The sequence below is a fragment of the Canis lupus genome, chromosome 30, assembly GCF_003254725.2.
Source record: "Canis lupus dingo isolate Sandy chromosome 30, ASM325472v2, whole genome shotgun sequence".
In the NCBI taxonomy this organism is placed as follows: domain Eukaryota; kingdom Metazoa; phylum Chordata; class Mammalia; order Carnivora; family Canidae; genus Canis; species Canis lupus.
Window position 1 is genome coordinate 33,268,364 of NC_064272.1, and position 16,457 is coordinate 33,284,820.

Here is a 16,457-nt window from a genome sequence, read left to right on the forward strand (position 1 = left end):
TTGCCCCGATCTGCGCTTAGTGGTGGGTAGCAAGAGATGAACCCATTAGCAGGTACTTTCTACAAATGGTTTCCAAACACAAGTGATCACTAGCATCACCTAGGGAGCTTGTTAGAGCCGCATACTTCCAGGCTCTAGCCCAGACCTGCTGATTCAGAGAGTGGGGGCAGGGAGAGCTGGGAAGCAGTTGCCAGGTGGCACTGATGCTGAGCTACTTTGGGAATCACTAACCTGCAGCCATGAGGGACTCTGGAAAATATAAAAAAGGCAGCAGAACCAACTGCCCCTTGGGGGAGGGGGCCCATTTACCCTGCTTGGCTCAAACTGGAACCACAAGGCCAGCAGGTGTGGGACGACTCTAAGTTAGTGATTCCCAAACTGCAGCGTGCATCAGAACGAACAGATTGCTGGACCTTGCCCCCCAGAGCGCCTCATCTGTTAGGTCAGGGGTGAGGCCGGAGACTATGAAGTCTTTAAAAAAGCTTTTAAAGACTTTAAAAGTCTTTAAAAAGCTGTGAAAAGAAAAGGTAAGGCTAGTGATGCTGTTCTAAGGACCACACTTCGAGAACCACTGCCTTCAAGGGTTCTCCAAATTTGAACCAAATATGTCTCTTTGAAAGGGACTTAAGTTGTGTTTCTTGGTCCTCACGTTATAGAATATTGCTTTGTACGAAGACTCTATCCTCGTGTCTTGGGCATCTATCTGTAATCCAGAAACAGTAATATCGATAATGAAGCTTTGACCTGAGACAGTATGGAGAGGAGTCCAGGGTCCTGAATTTAAACACGGTTGAATCCAGATGAATCCACTACCACTATTAAGGCAAGCGAGACTTTTATTTTTATTTTTTAAAAAGATTTTATTTATTTATTCATGATAGACACAGAGAGAGAGAGAGAGAGAGGCAGAGACACAGGCAGAGGGAGAAGAAGGCTCCATGCAGGGAGCCCGACATGGGACTCGATCCCAGGACTCCAGGATCACGCCCTGAGTCAAAGGCAGGCCCTGAACCGCTGAGCCACCCAGGGATCCCCAAGCGAGGCTTTTAAAAGGAGGTAGGAAAAAAAAAAAAAAAAAAAAAAAAAAGGAGGTAGGAGGGGCGGCTGGGTGGCTCAGGTCATGATGGAGGTGGAGGGGGCCCTAGGATGGAGCCCTGCATCGGGATCCCTGCTCAGTGGGGGAGTCTGCTTCTCCCTCTCCCTCTAACCCTCCTCCCTGTTCATGCTCATTCTCTCTCAAATAAATAGATAAAATCTTTTTTAAAAAAATAAAAGGAGGTGGGATTTTTGGCAATGCTTAAACAAAAGGCAAGGCACTGTTTGAGCTGTCCTCCAGCTGGGAAGGACTTGAGATAAAGCATGATGATGGAATTACAGTGAGCGAGTGGAAACTAATAGTGAGCACCTATTACAGAGAGGAGATAAATTGGTGAGGAGGAGGTACGGTGAAAGAGAGAAAATTCAGAATTAGCTTCAAGCAGGGGTTGCAACCGAAAACCCTTCGGAGGCCAGAGAGATGAAAGAAATGAGTGAGGCAGAGAAGGCAAGTTAGAGTCTGTGGTTCCAGTGTGGACGAGACCACTATGGACTCTGGTGAGCTGGAGAGCCGTGGCCCTTCTCAAAGGGAAGCGTCAACAGCTCTTGCCTCTTGTTGCCATGGAAGCATGTCAACCCAGAAATTGCCTTCTCTTTCAGATTTTCAAGGGAAGCTGGGAATCTGAATTCTAATATGAAATCTCCCTACTTTTGAAAAAAATTGAAGTAGAGTTGACATATAACGTTAGTTTCAGGCTTACGACATAGCGATTCAACACTTGCATACATCGCAAAATGCTTCCATGGGAAGTGTAGTTACCATCTGGCACCATATGATGTTATTACAATATTATTGTCTGTGTTCCCTGTGATGTACTTTTCATCCTCATGACTAATTTATTTTATAACTGGAAATTTGTACCTCTTCATCCCCTTTACCTATTTTACCCAGCCCCACTCCCTCCCCCCGGCAACTACCAGGTTTTTTTTCTATATTTATGAGTCTATTTTTACTTTGAAACTTCCCTACTTTTATTTTTTTTTAAGATTTTATTTATTTATTCATGAGAGACATACAGAGAGGCAGAGACACAGGCAAAGGGAGAAGCAGGCTCCATGTAGGGAGCCTGATGTGAGACTTGATCCTGGGTCTCCAGGATCAGGCCCTTGGCTGAAGGCAGTGCTAAACCACTGAGCCACCTGGGCTGCCCTCCCAACTCTTATTTTTAAAAAAGATTTATTTATTTATTAGGGGGCGAGGGGCAGAGGAAGCAGAGAGAACCTCCAGCAGGCTCCCTGCTGAGCATGGAGCCCAATTTGGGATTTGCTCCCAGGACCCTGAGATCATGCCCTGAGCAGAAATCGAGTCGGATGCTTAACCAACTGAGCTACCCAGGCGCCCCTGAAATTTCCCTACTTTTAAAAACTGAGCTCCAATCAAAATGTATCTGTAGGCTATCAGTTTGTAACCCTAAGGAGCTCAGGTCCTAATCCCTAGATTCTCAGTCACTGAGATGCTTCTGTAGGAACTTGGCATATTTTAGCTTTTTGGAGGGTGAGGGTTAGTTGTAAGGAGAAGAAAAGGAAAAGAGGCAGGGTAGGGGAGAGGGGCTGGAGATTGAGTTCAATCATGAATGGCCAGTGATTTCAATCATGCCTAGTATTGAAATCTTCATTAAAAACCTCGATCCCTGGGTGGCTCAGCCGTTTAGCGCCTGCCTTTGGCCCAGGGCGTGATCCTGGAGTCCCCGGGGTTGATTCCCGCATCAGGCTCCCTGCATGGAGCCTGCTTCTCCTCCCTCTGCCTGTGCCTCTGCCTCTCTCTGTGTGTCTCTCATGAATGAATAAATAAAATCTTTTAGAAATAAATAAAAATAAAAAATAAAAAAACCTCGAAACAGGGATGCCCCCGTGGCCCAGCAGTTTAGTGCCGCCTTCAGCCCAGGGTGTGATCCTGGAGACCTGGGATCCCACGTTGAGCTCCCTGCGTGGAGCCTGCTTCTCCGTCTGCCTGTGTCTCTGCTTCTGTCTCTGTGTCTCTCATGAATAAATAAATAAAATCTTTTTAAAAAACAAATAACCTCTAGACAACAGGTTCAGGTGCTTCTGGGTTGGTGAACTCCTGGAAGTGCTGACCGGGTAGTGCCTGGAGAGGGCCTGGAAGCTCCATGTGCACCCCCAGACCTTGCCCTATGCTTCTCTTCCATTGGCTGTTCCCAAGTTAAATCTTTTTTAATAAGCCAGTAAACACAAGTAAAGTGCTGAGTTCTGTGAGCAGTTCTAGCAAATTATTAAACCTGAGGAGAGGGTAGTGGAACCCTGGATTTATAGCTGGTTGATGAGCAGTAAGGATGGCCCAGGACTCATGACCAGCATCTGAAGTGGGGGTCATCTTGTGCGATGGAGCCTCTAGCCTGCGGGGTCTGACTCTAATTCTGGCTAAATAGTGTCAGAATTGGATTGAACTGTCGGACACCCAGTTGAGGATTTGAGAACTGTAGAGACTCTGGTTGGCTGGAAGCACCGGAACACATGATAAACAGTGACTTAAGTAAGATGTTTATCATTCTCTTGGTTTTTTTTTTTTTTTTTTAAGATTTTTATTTATTTATTCATGAGACACAGAGAGAGGCAGAGACACAGGCAGAGGGAGAAGCAGGCTCCATGCAGGGAGCCCAGCATGGGACGTGGGACTTGATCCCAGGTCTCCAGGATCACACCCTGGACTGAAGGCAGGTGCTAAACCTCTGAGCCACCCGGGCTGCCCCCCCCACCCCCATTTTTTTTTAAAATTTTAATTTATCATTCTCTTGTAACAAGAAGTCAACCTGTGTTTCAACCATAAGGACAAGCCACCCCAGTCGGGGTGGGGGGGTGGGAACTAGGAAAGCCTAACTAACCGGGCACATTCACAAAACTGGGGTTTTAACAAAGAAGGAGGAAGGAGGAATGGGCATATATTTTGCAGTGTCTGCCACAGCCAGCTTCTGCTAGAAAAAGAAACTTGTGTTCTTCTCACAATTTTTTCCTTCTCTACCAAATTTAGCTGTAACACCGCAGGCCCAGCAGCCCATACAGCCCATGTTTACCCCATGCTCAGAGGAAGAAGTCTCTGTCTCCCCGTAACGGCTCAGCATTTTGTCTTTGCTTCTTCCAGGCTCCTGTCATAAGAAGCTGATTGATCTTGAACTTGATTCAGCCCATTGATATCGTCACTACTGATAAAAGGCCTCAAGACAATCGATGTGAAATCTGAAGCAACCGAGATGAGCAAACATTTTCAAAGAAGCATACCTTCTGCAGAGGCTGCTCGGACTTCCAGGGTATTTGGCACGAAGGAAGAGGCCACAGAAGGAGCTAAAAATAAAGCCTGCAGTTCACAGAGTTAGCCTGTGGCCGTTTCATGAGTTAGAAGTGCTTTGGTGGGAGTGGGAGCGAAGCAATAAAAGAAGATGAGATTGAAAATTCACTCACTTTCTTTGTTGTTTAGCAACTTCTTGGAGGGAGGGAACGGAGATGGATGGGACGTAGCATCACGGAACCAGGACTTGGCAGTGTGCTTAGAAATGAATTTATCCAACCTTTCACCCCATTGCAAATAATAACAGCTAACATTTACTGGGTGTTTACTGCATGCCAAACGTTATACAAAATAATTTACTTGCACTCTTTAGTTTTAGCCTCACTGTATCTCTAAAAGGCAGCATGATTTTTTTTTTTAAGGCAGCATGATTTTAATGCCTGTTTTATAGGCATCAAGTTAACTAACTCGTCGAAGGCCATGGTGGGAGGGAATGCCTGGCTCGGCACTGCCTCCTCCTGTGCTCCTTCTATCCCATCCCCTGGCAACTTCCACCCCTTCTACTTCTGCATTCCCCGAGACAGCCCATCCCGATTTGGAAGGCTTGGTTGCTCCAAAAGTCATCCGTCTAGGAAGGTGAAGTCTGCTTTTCTAGAACTCGTGTCATCTGGTCCTCCCACCAAAGTACCACACAGGCCAGTCCCCTGCCCTGCGACAGTCCTTCCAATATCTGCACTCCACAGTCCTACATCCTCGGAGCCTAATCTTCTCCAGGCTGAATACCCACAGCCAACGTCGCCCTTCCCCATCAGACCTTCCGAGGTGTTGTGCTTCTTCCTCTGGGTGTCCTGTTCTCTGTGAATTCGAGCTTCCACAGACACCGGGCTAGTCAGGAAAACAAAGGGAGCAGGCCGTCGACAGTAAAATTGCACGGTCTTCTCACTCTCCCGTTTCCCCACTCTGCACAGAGAGCTGGATACGAAGTTTTCCTCTGCAAATTCAGTAATAGAAGGCAACCAACCCTCAGCCGCACGGTTGGCGATGGCAGGGAGTGGTGGGCAAACTGGCAAGCAAATGCTTGGTCTGAAGGAAGCAGATGCTGCTCGGATCCAGCCAGGTGTTGTCATGAAGCGATGATGCCAGTGCCAGATCTTGGAAGCTTTCGGAAGCTGCTGGAGATCTGGGTTTCTGTTTGGAAATTTTTTATTTTTATCAGATCAGTTTTTGTGCGTTCTTGATTCTGTTTTTGTTGGTTTTTTTTTTTTTTTTTTTTTTTTTGACAGCATTGTGTAAGCCAAATAGAATGTGCCCACGGGCTGGATCCAGCCCCTGGGCTGCTGGTTTACAACTGCTACTACTGTTCACAGGCTAGATCCAAAGCCCTGGGGATGTCTGGCCAGTCCCGGGACATGGGACCCTCACCTCTCTTGACCTAAACATCATGCTTCTAGGAGTGGAGACTGAATTTGCACCAGCTTTCCTGGCAGCTGTGTCATATTTTAAGTTCATATGGAATTTATGGCCAAGGGAGTAATTTAAAGCCTTCACCTCAAGTCTCGTCCGGCCTGAGCTCTCTAACCATCTTGTGCCATGATATTGTGAACCTCACTGCAGGACTTTGCATTCACCCTTGTCGGCCCTCATTCTGTGTTGGAGAGTTTTGTCTATTTCTATCTTTCTATCTTTCTTTCTTTCTTTCTTTCTTTCTTTCTTTCTTTCTTTCTTTCTTTCTTTCTTTTTCTTTTTTTAAGATTTTATTATTTGTGACAGAGAGAGAAAGAGGCAGAGACATAGGCAGAGGGAGAAGCAGGCTCCATGCAGGGAGCCCGACATGGGACTCAATCCAGGGACTCCAAGATCCCACCCTGAGCCGAAGGCAGATGTTCAACCCCTGAGCCATCCAGACATCCCTGTCTATTTCTTTCTAACCCACTTTTGTGCATAGCTTTGAACAATGCAGCATCCATGAAATCACCCGCTGGGCCCAGTACCCTGATGGACTCTGACCAGTCCTGAGGGCATTAATGTTGGCTAAAAATATGGAGCTGCAAGGCACCCCCAAATATCACCAATGCACTAGTAATACTTCCTGGCTTTAGGCTGCAAGGATACATGTCTATGGTCAGCATGTTTTACGAGCTCAAGCCTGCCAGCTCGTTCATACCGATGCCCCGCCTGCCGCAGAGACCCCTCCTGCAGCTCTGCCCAGTGACCAAGGCTTCACTCCTCAGCACTAAACCTGAATTCTCAGCTCTGCATTGGAATTCTGAGATTGATTCTGGATTGAACAGAATTTCCAGCTCTGGATCTCAGTCTCACCTCTGGATGTACGCTCACACCCAGGGACTCAAGGATCAGTGTGGCCCCAGCTTAGTGAGGCTGAACAACTGCTTGTCCAGGAGGCCACACACTGTGCCAGGCACTGTTCTTGGCGCTGCAGCACCCATTATCTCAGTGGTGAATCTGCTTAACTTCCGCTGTCTTCTGGCCCACATTTTCCAGTTGATCCTATTTGATTACCAAGAGATTTGTATTACTCGTGCTATTCCTGCCATGTGGTGAGTAATTGAGAGCAGGGTACCTAGCTGTTCAGCAGCTTGCACAAAGCCAGCATGGCTCATCAGATTCTCTCTCTTTTGGGGAGCTCTTCATGCCTCACTCTTCTCATCTACAAAATGGAGTTGTTGCAAGGGATCTGTTGACAAAAGCTAAGCGTTTATAAGCAAAGCTGGGCATGCAGTGGGCACTCACGAATATTAGCTCAAAGGAAGAGCAGTTGGAGAACTCATTGTGGGCATCTCCTGGGTGAGTTCCCAGTAGCCAAAGAGGGGACACCCCTTCTCTAAGGAAATGTCACTAATCCCCTACCAGCAACAAGCTCAGCAGCGGGTGCTCCAAGTCATTTTTCTAGCAAAAGGGAAGATTTGATTCAAGCCATCCACATGGTCTCTGGATGACAGGCCTGACTCCCACCTCTCTGCCCATTACTTGTTGTGTAACTTTGGGTCAATCCTCTGCCCTCTCTGAGCTCAAGTTCCCTATTTGTAAGATGGGGGTACTAATGGGTAGCCTATAGCACTATGGTGGGGAGTCAAATGAGACTTTTTTAAAGATTTTACTTATTTGAGAGGGAGAGAGCGCAGAAGTGTGGGAGGAGGCAGAGGAAGAGGGCAAAGCAGACTCCCCGCTGGACCCTGAGATCATGACCTGAGCAGAAGTCAGACACTTAACTGACTGAGCCACCCAGACACCCCAAATAAGACTTATAATAAGACACCTGGCACATGGTAGACCCCCGATCCAGTGACAATGATGAAGATACTGAGCCATGTACCATCATTGGACCCTCCAGGGGAACAAGAGCAGCCTTCCTTTTCTCTTGCCAGATTTGCAAAAATTAAATTACAACCATATTTCTTGCTTTTTGTTTAAAAAAATTCAAACAATGTGAGCATTTATAAAATAGAAAGTTGGATGGACCTCTCTTAATTCCCATCCTACTCTCTAGAAAGAGCCACCACTAACTGTTTGGTATGTGCCCTTGCTGATGTTTTTCTACATCACACACCCACACATGCACACATTATTTTATTTTATTTTTTTAAGATTTCATTTATTTATTCATGAGAGATACAGAGACAGAGAGAGGCAGAGACACAGGCAGAGGGAGAAGCAGGCTCCACGCGGGGAGCCTGATGTGGGACTCGATCCCGGGACTCCAGGATCTCGCCCTGGGCCGAAGGCAGGCGCCAAACCACTGAGCCACCCAGGGATGCCCGCACACATTATTTTAAAGCCACATCAGGATCATGCCATAGACTCTTCTACAGCTCGTTTCTTTCTCTAAGCAGAATTTCATGGCCACTCTTCCAAGTTAGAGTATATGGAGCTAGTCCAGTGTTAAAAGCTGAATTGTGTCCTCCCCAAAATGCATATGTTGAAGCCCTAACCCCGGGTACCTCAGAATGTGACTGTACTGAGAGATAAGGCCTTTAAAAAAGGTAATGAAGTTAAAATGGGTCATTAGGATGTGCCCTAATCCAATATGACTGGTGTACTTTTTTTTTTATTTTATTATTATTATTTTTTGACTGGTGTCCTTTTAAGCAGAGGTTAGGATACAGAAACATCAGACAAGTGTATGCCCAGAGAGATGAGCAGGTGAGCGCACAGCGAGCAGGGGGTGAGTGGTCTGCAAGCCGAGGAGAGAAGCTTCAGAAGAAATCTCGGCCTTGACACCTTGATCTTGGACTTTTAGTCTCCAGAACTTGGAGAAAACCCCTTTCTGTTGTTTCAGGCCCCCAGTCTCTGGTTTTTGTTAACGGCAGCCCGAGCAAACTAACACACCCAGGCTTTCATAGAGACACAGTGTTCCATTTCATAGACACTACAAAAAATGTGTTTGCTGATGGACTTTTCGGTTGTTCACAGGTTTCTGCTATTACTTAGAAGGCTGCAGGCAATGTCTTTGCAATATGCTTTGTGTATATATGCGGTTATATTTGTAGGCTCTGTTGCCATATGAGGATCGAGTGGGTTGAGGATATGCACATCTTAGACAATATATGAATTAGTTGTACCAGTTGAAACTCCAACAGTGTTGGCAAAATCCTGCCTCTCTTTACCTCAAGAGCATAATTGCAAGTACTTATATTTTGGGGCCATAAGATGGAACTACACTGATGGTCAGAAAAAAGACGACACTCTTGGCCTTGGCTTTGCTCCACCCCGACCGCTCTTGTCTATTCCAAAACTTCGGTGCCATCACCCACCTGCAGAAACACACCTTTCCTGGGTGGAGAAAGCTCTCAGCAGACTGTAGAGTCTCTTCACAGTGAAGGTAAACTCGATTAGAAGACGCGGCTGTGCTACAAACAGAAGCATTGATTTTATTATTTTTTTAAATATAAATAGATTTGAGGCACACACAGTATATTGGTTTTTTTTTTTTTAGATTTATTTACTTATTTATGATAGACACAGAGAGAGAGAGAGAGGCAGAGACACAGGCAGAGGGAGAAGCAGGCTCCATGCACCGGGAGCCTGACGTGGGACTCGATCCCGGGACTCCAGGATCGCGCCCTGGGCCGAAGGCAGGCGCTAAACTGCTGAGCCACCCAGGGATCCCCAGTATATTGGATTTTGGGAGAAAATATTTCCTGACAACTTGCCAATATATTTGTTTTCTCTTCTTTCAACAAATGGGACTGGCAGCTAAAAGCTGCAGAAATGAACAGAGGTTGGCAATGCCACTCTCATGGGCAGCGCTATTTTGATCTGAGCTGACGTGTCTGACAGGCCTTTGGCTTGGAAAGAAAAGTGGGAAACGGGAATTGTCTTCTGTGGTGGAGATGAACCCCGGGGTGCCGTGGTCCACGGTCTTCGTGGTGACTGCGAGGGGCTTACCCCAAACCACAAGGGGCTCGTCTTTCCCTCTTCTTGCTCTTACTCTTCAATATGTATGGATGTCCAGAGGAATGGATCATTAAAGGAAGTCTATGAAAAAAAGAAGCCATGACCTATCGGCCACTTGGAGGATGTGTGCAGGAAGAGTGGTCATGCCCCGTGGTGGCCTGGGTGCTGGCTGGGGAGGAAGGGTGGCTGGCAGTTGTAAGCCACAGTGATCTATGCATATCGGTCTGCCTCCCGCCCGCACCCATGGGCTAGTTGGGAGCAGGAACGTCAAATCTTTGGCCGCAGCCAAGCACTGGTCCTGGGCACAGGTTATCTTCCCTCTTCTTACTGTCTTACAGCTAAGACAATTGCATCCAGTTCTAGGATTTTTAAATTTAATTTAATTTAATTATTATCATTTTTAAGATTTTATTTATTTATTCATAGAGACAGAGAGAGAGGCAGAGACACAGGCAGAGAGAGAAGCAGGCTCCATGCAGGGAGCCCGATGTAGGACTCGATCCCAGGACCCCAGGATCATGACCTGAGCCGAAGGCAGATGCTCAACTGCTAAGCCACCCAGGTGTCCCCAGCTTTATGATTTTAAATACCACCTGCATGCTGATGAGTCACAGATTTATGGCCTGAGCCTAGAACTCTCTCCTTCACCCTGGCATTTATATGCACCTGCCTACCTGACATCTCCAGTTGGGCACCAGATACTTATCTCCAGCTTTCAGCGTTCAAGTTGATCCACCTGCAGCCTTTCTAAGCTCATCGGTGGCAACTCCATCCTTCTAGTCACTCAGCCATAACCCATGCAGTCACTTTGACTCTTCATCCTCTTATTCTTCAAGTCCTATGTGGGCTCTGTCTCCCAAACATATCCAAAATCTTTTTAATACGTTCACTGTCATCAGCGTGGCCCTAAGTCACTGCAGTGGGTTGAATTATGCTCCTCTGTGAATGTGGCCTCATTTGGAAAAAAGGTCTTTGTAGTCATAATTTAGTATCTTGAGGTGGGATCATCCTACACTCAGGGTGGGCCCTGGATCCACTAAGAGAGAGAGGCAGAGAGAGATCAGAGACACAGGGACCCCAGGAGAAGGCCATGAGAAGGTGGAAGTGGAGGTGGGAGTTTTGCAGTCCCAAGCCAGGAAATGTCTGGAGCCACCAGAAGCTGGAAGAAGCAAGGAAGTATTCTCCTCAGGAGTCCTCGGAGGGAACGTTGCCCTGCTGACACCTAGATTTGGGACTTTGAGACTCCAGGAGTGTTAGAGAATAGACCTGTGTCTGTTGCAGCCCACCTACTCCATGTTAATTTGTTAAGGCAGGTCTAGGAAGTGAGTATAGTCACCATCATCTTGCACCCGGATTGTTATAAGAGGCTCTAATCCTGTTTCCATCCTTCTGCCCTATAGTCCCTCCTCAACACACAAACCAGAGCAATCCTTTCCTTTAAAAAATTTTTATTTTATTTTATTTTATTTTATTTTATTTTATTTTATTATTTTATTTATTGGAGAAAGAAAGATAGGGAGAGAGAGCACAAGTGGGGAGGAGAGAGAGAAGCAGACTCCCCGCCAGCAGGGAGCCCGATGTGGGGCTAGACCCAAGGACCTGAGGATCAAGACCTGAGCTGAAGGCAGATGCTCAACCACTGAACCTCCCAGGTGCCCCCTGAGCAATCCTTTTAAATCCTAAGCCAGATCTCCCCACTCTACTCAAAACTTCCCAGTGGCTCAATTTAACCCAAAATAGAAGCTGAATTCTTTATGGTGGCCCAAAAGGCCCTGTCTCCTCTGGCCCCTCCCCAGCTTCTCCCTCCAGACCCCAGGCCTTCCCCCTTCCATCTTGCTCACCCCAGTCCTGCCACCACCTCCTTTCTATCCCAAGCAGAGCACCTGTCCCCGTTAGAGCCCCACCTGGCCCGCTCTTCCTGCTGGAGGGCCCTTCCCGGGATCTGTTGCTCCCCCAACCCCCGAGCTTCCCTCCAGTCTGATCCAACTCCACCATCTCAGAGATGCCCGCCCTGCCCACCCTGTGAAGTGTGGACCTCCAGCATTCCTCACTCTGCTTGCCCAGCCTCCATCATCACTAGCGTGCTAGATTCTTCATTTATTTATGGCATTTAGGGCTTGTCTCCCGCAGGAATAGAAGCCCAAAGGGCAGGGATTCCTGCCTGTTTTGTTCATCGTGGAGACCTGACCACCTTGGCACGTAGCTGGGGTTGCACTAGAGTGTTTTGTGAAGGAATCAATAAAGAGCCGGTGGTGCACTTTTTCCGTTTCTAATTATCGTTTGTTTTCTGAATATGCCATACATTTACATCTTTCAAAGTTCAAAAAGCACAAGAAGATTTACAGCAAAAGTCTCCCTCCAACCCATGTGCATGCAGCTCTGCCTCCCTTCCTTACAGCACGACTGGCGATGTTTCTTGTCTATGCTTCTAGACTTCATACCTCTCGGTCTCTCTCTCTCTACCTACCTCTCACCTCTCATTGACTTTTATTTTATTTTTATTTTTAAAGATTTTATTTATTTGTTCACGAGAGACACAGAGAGGGAGGCAGAGACACAGGCAGAGGGAGAACCAGGCTCCATGCGGGGAGCCCGATGGGGGACTCGATCCCAGGACCCTGGGATCATGCCCTGAGCAGAAGGCAGGCTCTCAACCACTGGGCCACCCAGGTGTCCCTCTCGTTGACTTTGAATTGACGCTGAAACTTAAAGGTATTCCACCGCAGTACGTGAGGGCCTACTCCTGTCGCAGTGGGATGGCATCTCATGGTATGTAGAAACCTTAAAACGATTTAATGAGCGCTCAACGAATAGGCACTTAGTCTATTTGCAATTTCTTGATATTCCAGACAATGCCGGGACACTGTACACGGACTATTTCCACACTTGGGACTACGTCACTGTAGAACAGTACATTTTTGAAATAATCGAACTTTAACATTTAAATTTTTAACACCTGAACACTGAGTCTCATCATATGCTTGTAACCAGGCCTGCTATGCCCCCCCCCTGCCCCAGCCTCCCCTCAGCCCTCGGTTTCTCATGCTCTCATTCTTGGGGGGCTGGGGGGATGGAGTTCAGAGCCAGCTAAGAGGTCACTGGAGGATTTCTGGGCATTTGGCATCACGCAAAGGACTTTACCAAATCCCACTCAATGCTCGGTCAGGGAGCGATTAGAGTCCCTATTTACAGTTGAAAACACTGAGGCTCAGGATGGCTGAGTCCTTCACTCCCCCAGGGCTACACAGTTAGTGAGAACCAAGAGCAACTTAGACTTGTAACCACTACACACTTAGGCTCCCTGGGCCTCTCTTTCCCCAATTATAACACAGAAACCACAGTGGCCGTTACTCTGTGCAGTTGTTTTGGGGGTAGGAGAGGGCATTTGGCAGGTGGCTTTTTTTTTTTTAAGCAATAATTTTCAGTTCAGGGATCCCTGGGTGGCTCAGCGGTTTGGCACCTGCCCTCGGCCCAGGGCGTGATCCTGGAGACCCGGGATCGAGTCCCACGTCGGGCTCCCTGCATGGAGCCTGCTTCTCCCTTTGCCTGTGTCTCTGCCTCTCTCTCTTTCTCTGTCTCTAATGAATAAATAAATAAAATCTTTAAAAAATAATAATAATAATTTTCAGTTCACTAGATGAGACAGATTTGCAACACTGTCTGAGTGAACGCAAAATAAACCATCTACAGCCAGTGACAGGAAAACTGGGCAGAAAAGGAAAAAAAGCATACATTGGGGGGGTGTGAGTATGTGTGTGTGTGTGTGTGTGTGTGTGTGTGTGTGTGATTCTCTCTAAAAAAAAAAAAACAAACCATTTCTATAAAGGACTTTATTATAAAAGAGGAAGCAAAGGGGCGCCTGGGTGGCTCAGTCGGTTTAGCACCTGCCATCTGCTCAGGCCCTGATCCCGGGGTCTTGGGACAGAGTCCCATGCCAGGTTCCCTGCTCAGTGGGGAGCCTACTTCTCTCTCTCCCTCTGCCCCTCCCCATGCATGCATGCTCTCTCTCTCTTTCAAATAAATAAGTAAAACCTGGGGAGAAAAAAAAAAGAGACAACAACTAGAGTGGATCAGAAACAGTTGGGAAAAGAGTTCGATCCAGGTCACAGTGATGTTTAGGGATGAACAGTGGTTCTCCAAGGGTCCTCCAGGACCACCCACATTAGCCTCACTCTGGGTACTTATTATCCGTGTGCAGATTCCAAGGTCCCTTCCCACATTTCCCCAGGAGTGGAGACTGCGTGTGGCTCTATCCAGATAGCACTACTCTGGCTCTATCATGAACCTTTCTTCACCTTTCCTCCTCACGCCCCCCCTCCCCAACCCTGTTTTTCTCCTCACCAGCATAGCCAGTGATCCTCTCAAAAGAAATTCCTAGTTTGCAAACCCAGAAATCTGTGTCTGTTTCTCATTTCTTTTTGCTGGAAAAAAAAAAAAAATACTGACAGATGACCCATGAATAAATCAAGCTGTGCCCTGGTGTCTTAACAGGTGTCGGGATCCCTCCAGTCCTGGCAGTGAAGGTCACCCCAATGCCCATGGGCCCCCATGGTCACTCTAATTTCTGATGCCCTCAATCTTGGGGCTAGTTCTGTTAACGCAGTACCTTTCACAAACTAAGGAGGTGGTAAAAATTTAAGTAAACAATATTCATGAAATGATCCTGGCACACGGACATTATTCACTTAAATAATCAATCACTGTCAACAAATTACAGGATACAGAGAATGGAATTAACAAAATGAGCTATGGATATAAAATTCATTTGAAATTCAATTTAGTGACAACATTAGCTTTCAATTAGTCTGCCCAACTGTTTGAACATCTTCCTTTTGAACAGATTTTTGAAAAAAAAAATAAATAAATGTAATTAACCTCTCTACTGTTCCATTGCTGTTGGGTGGCCACAGCATCGTTACTACGTGGCTCCTGTTATCTGGGAGTGAGATAATTAAGTGATGACTTGGGATGAGGGCATCAGGGCAGGATGCCCTTTCTGGAGGCACGGTGGGTGGAGGGGTCCAGCAGGTGGGAGTGGGAGTGCATCTGGGGGAAGCCCTGGAGCATCTGATACTGTTGTCATTGTCTCTGGATTCTCAGAGAAACCTTCTCAGGACCCGTCTCACACTCCAGGTTCCTCATTCCCTGTTCCACACGCAGTTTGGAACTGGTTTCCTGGTTTTCTTCTGATTTCCTGCCAGGATCCCCTGAAAACTCAGCACCTTCCCCCAGGCCTTGTTTCCTTCCAAGGTTCTGCAACACCTTTCGTCCAGTTGCTCCACCTGGAGAGCTGGAATGCTCTCGGACCCCTGCCTCCCCTCGGCTCCCATGGGCAGTGAGTCACCTCACACCATCCAGTCTTTTTCCAGTGGTACCTGTCACTCTGTCTCGCTGTCTATGCCTGCGGCTGTGACAAGCCATCAGGGTCCTCATCTCCGCTCACTTCTTGCACCACTGCATTGCTACATCCTTGCATCTGGCCCGCCATCCACCTGGTAGACTTTTGCCACCCTTTAACAGACCACCCCCTGACTCAAGACCCTGTCGTGGCTCCCCTGTGGCCACACAGTCAAACCCAAGCCTTCCGGCCACTGGTTCTAACGACCTTTTACCACTTCCCCTACCTGGGCTCCCTGCCTGCATCCAGGCTGCCCTTTAAAAATTGGCCTCCTGGGGGCATCTGGGTGGCTCAGTAGGTTAAGTGGCAGGACTCTTGATCTCACCTCAGGTCTTGATCTCAGGGTTGTGAGTTCAAGCTCCACAAAAAAAACCAACCAACCAGCCAACCCACCAAACAGAAAAACTGGCCTCCTGCTTGCCTCCAAACATGCCCTACAGGTTCCTGCCCTCTCATCTTTGTTCATGCCAGCCGCTCCATCTGGAAAAATGAAACAAAACAACAACTAAAAACCCTTTCCAGTTGTCTCCTAGTAAAATCCTTCTCACCAAGTCCAGCCCAAACCCCACATTTGCCATTCAGCCTTCCTTGCTGCATCCCAGACTCTGGAGAGCTGTCTCCATCAAAAAGCTCACATGCCTATTGTCTGGAACATTCCTTCTGATCCTTAATAACATGCTTTGTGATTTTTCCTTCATGCTGTCAGCTGAATAGTACATTCTTTGAAAGCAGTGATATGCCTATGGTCCCCACTTTTTTGTGGATCATCTTGCTTAATGGGTGAAGCTGCTTCTAAGCCTCTCGTCCTTGCTTCACAAAGGGCTGCAGGGAGGCGCCTGGGTGGCTCAGTCTGTTAAGTGGTCCTGGGATGAAGTCCTGCATCGGGACTCACTGGGGAGCCTGCTTCTCCCTCTGCCTCTGCCACTCCCCTGCTTGTGCTCTCTCTATAATAAAGAAATAAAATCTCTCTCTTTTTTTTTTAATATGGAGGTACGATTTTACACATTTACTGATGGAAATGATCAAATAGAACAATTGATGGAAGAAGGAGCCTTGCACTGAGTCTGGTTTTGCAGTTTTATCTGACCTCCTTCATTCCCCCTTAAATTTTAGGTCAAAGTCCCCTTTCTCATGTCAGTGACTCCTTTATACTCAGCGGACAGACTGCATGGTCCAGTGGAAAGAGCTTTGGAATTTGGATTCAAATCCTGCTTCTTCCCTTTATTGGCTGGGTGGCCTTGCTAGGAGTCCATTTCCTCATTTCTAGAAAGGGAATAATCCTAATACTTCCCTCTTGAATTTGATGTG

The 16,457-nt window shown here is 47.2% G+C and overlaps 1 long non-coding RNA gene across 1 annotated transcript; it reads left to right on the forward strand.

The window, feature by feature from the left end:
• The first annotated feature begins 3,189 nt into the window (after positions 1–3,189).
• On the forward strand, positions 3,190–4,504 carry LOC112675446 (uncharacterized). Its single transcript, XR_003145881.3, has 2 exons — positions 3,190–3,586; positions 4,193–4,504. It is a non-coding gene; the product is annotated as an uncharacterized LOC112675446 (long non-coding RNA).
• The last annotated feature ends 11,953 nt before the right edge of the window (positions 4,505–16,457 follow it).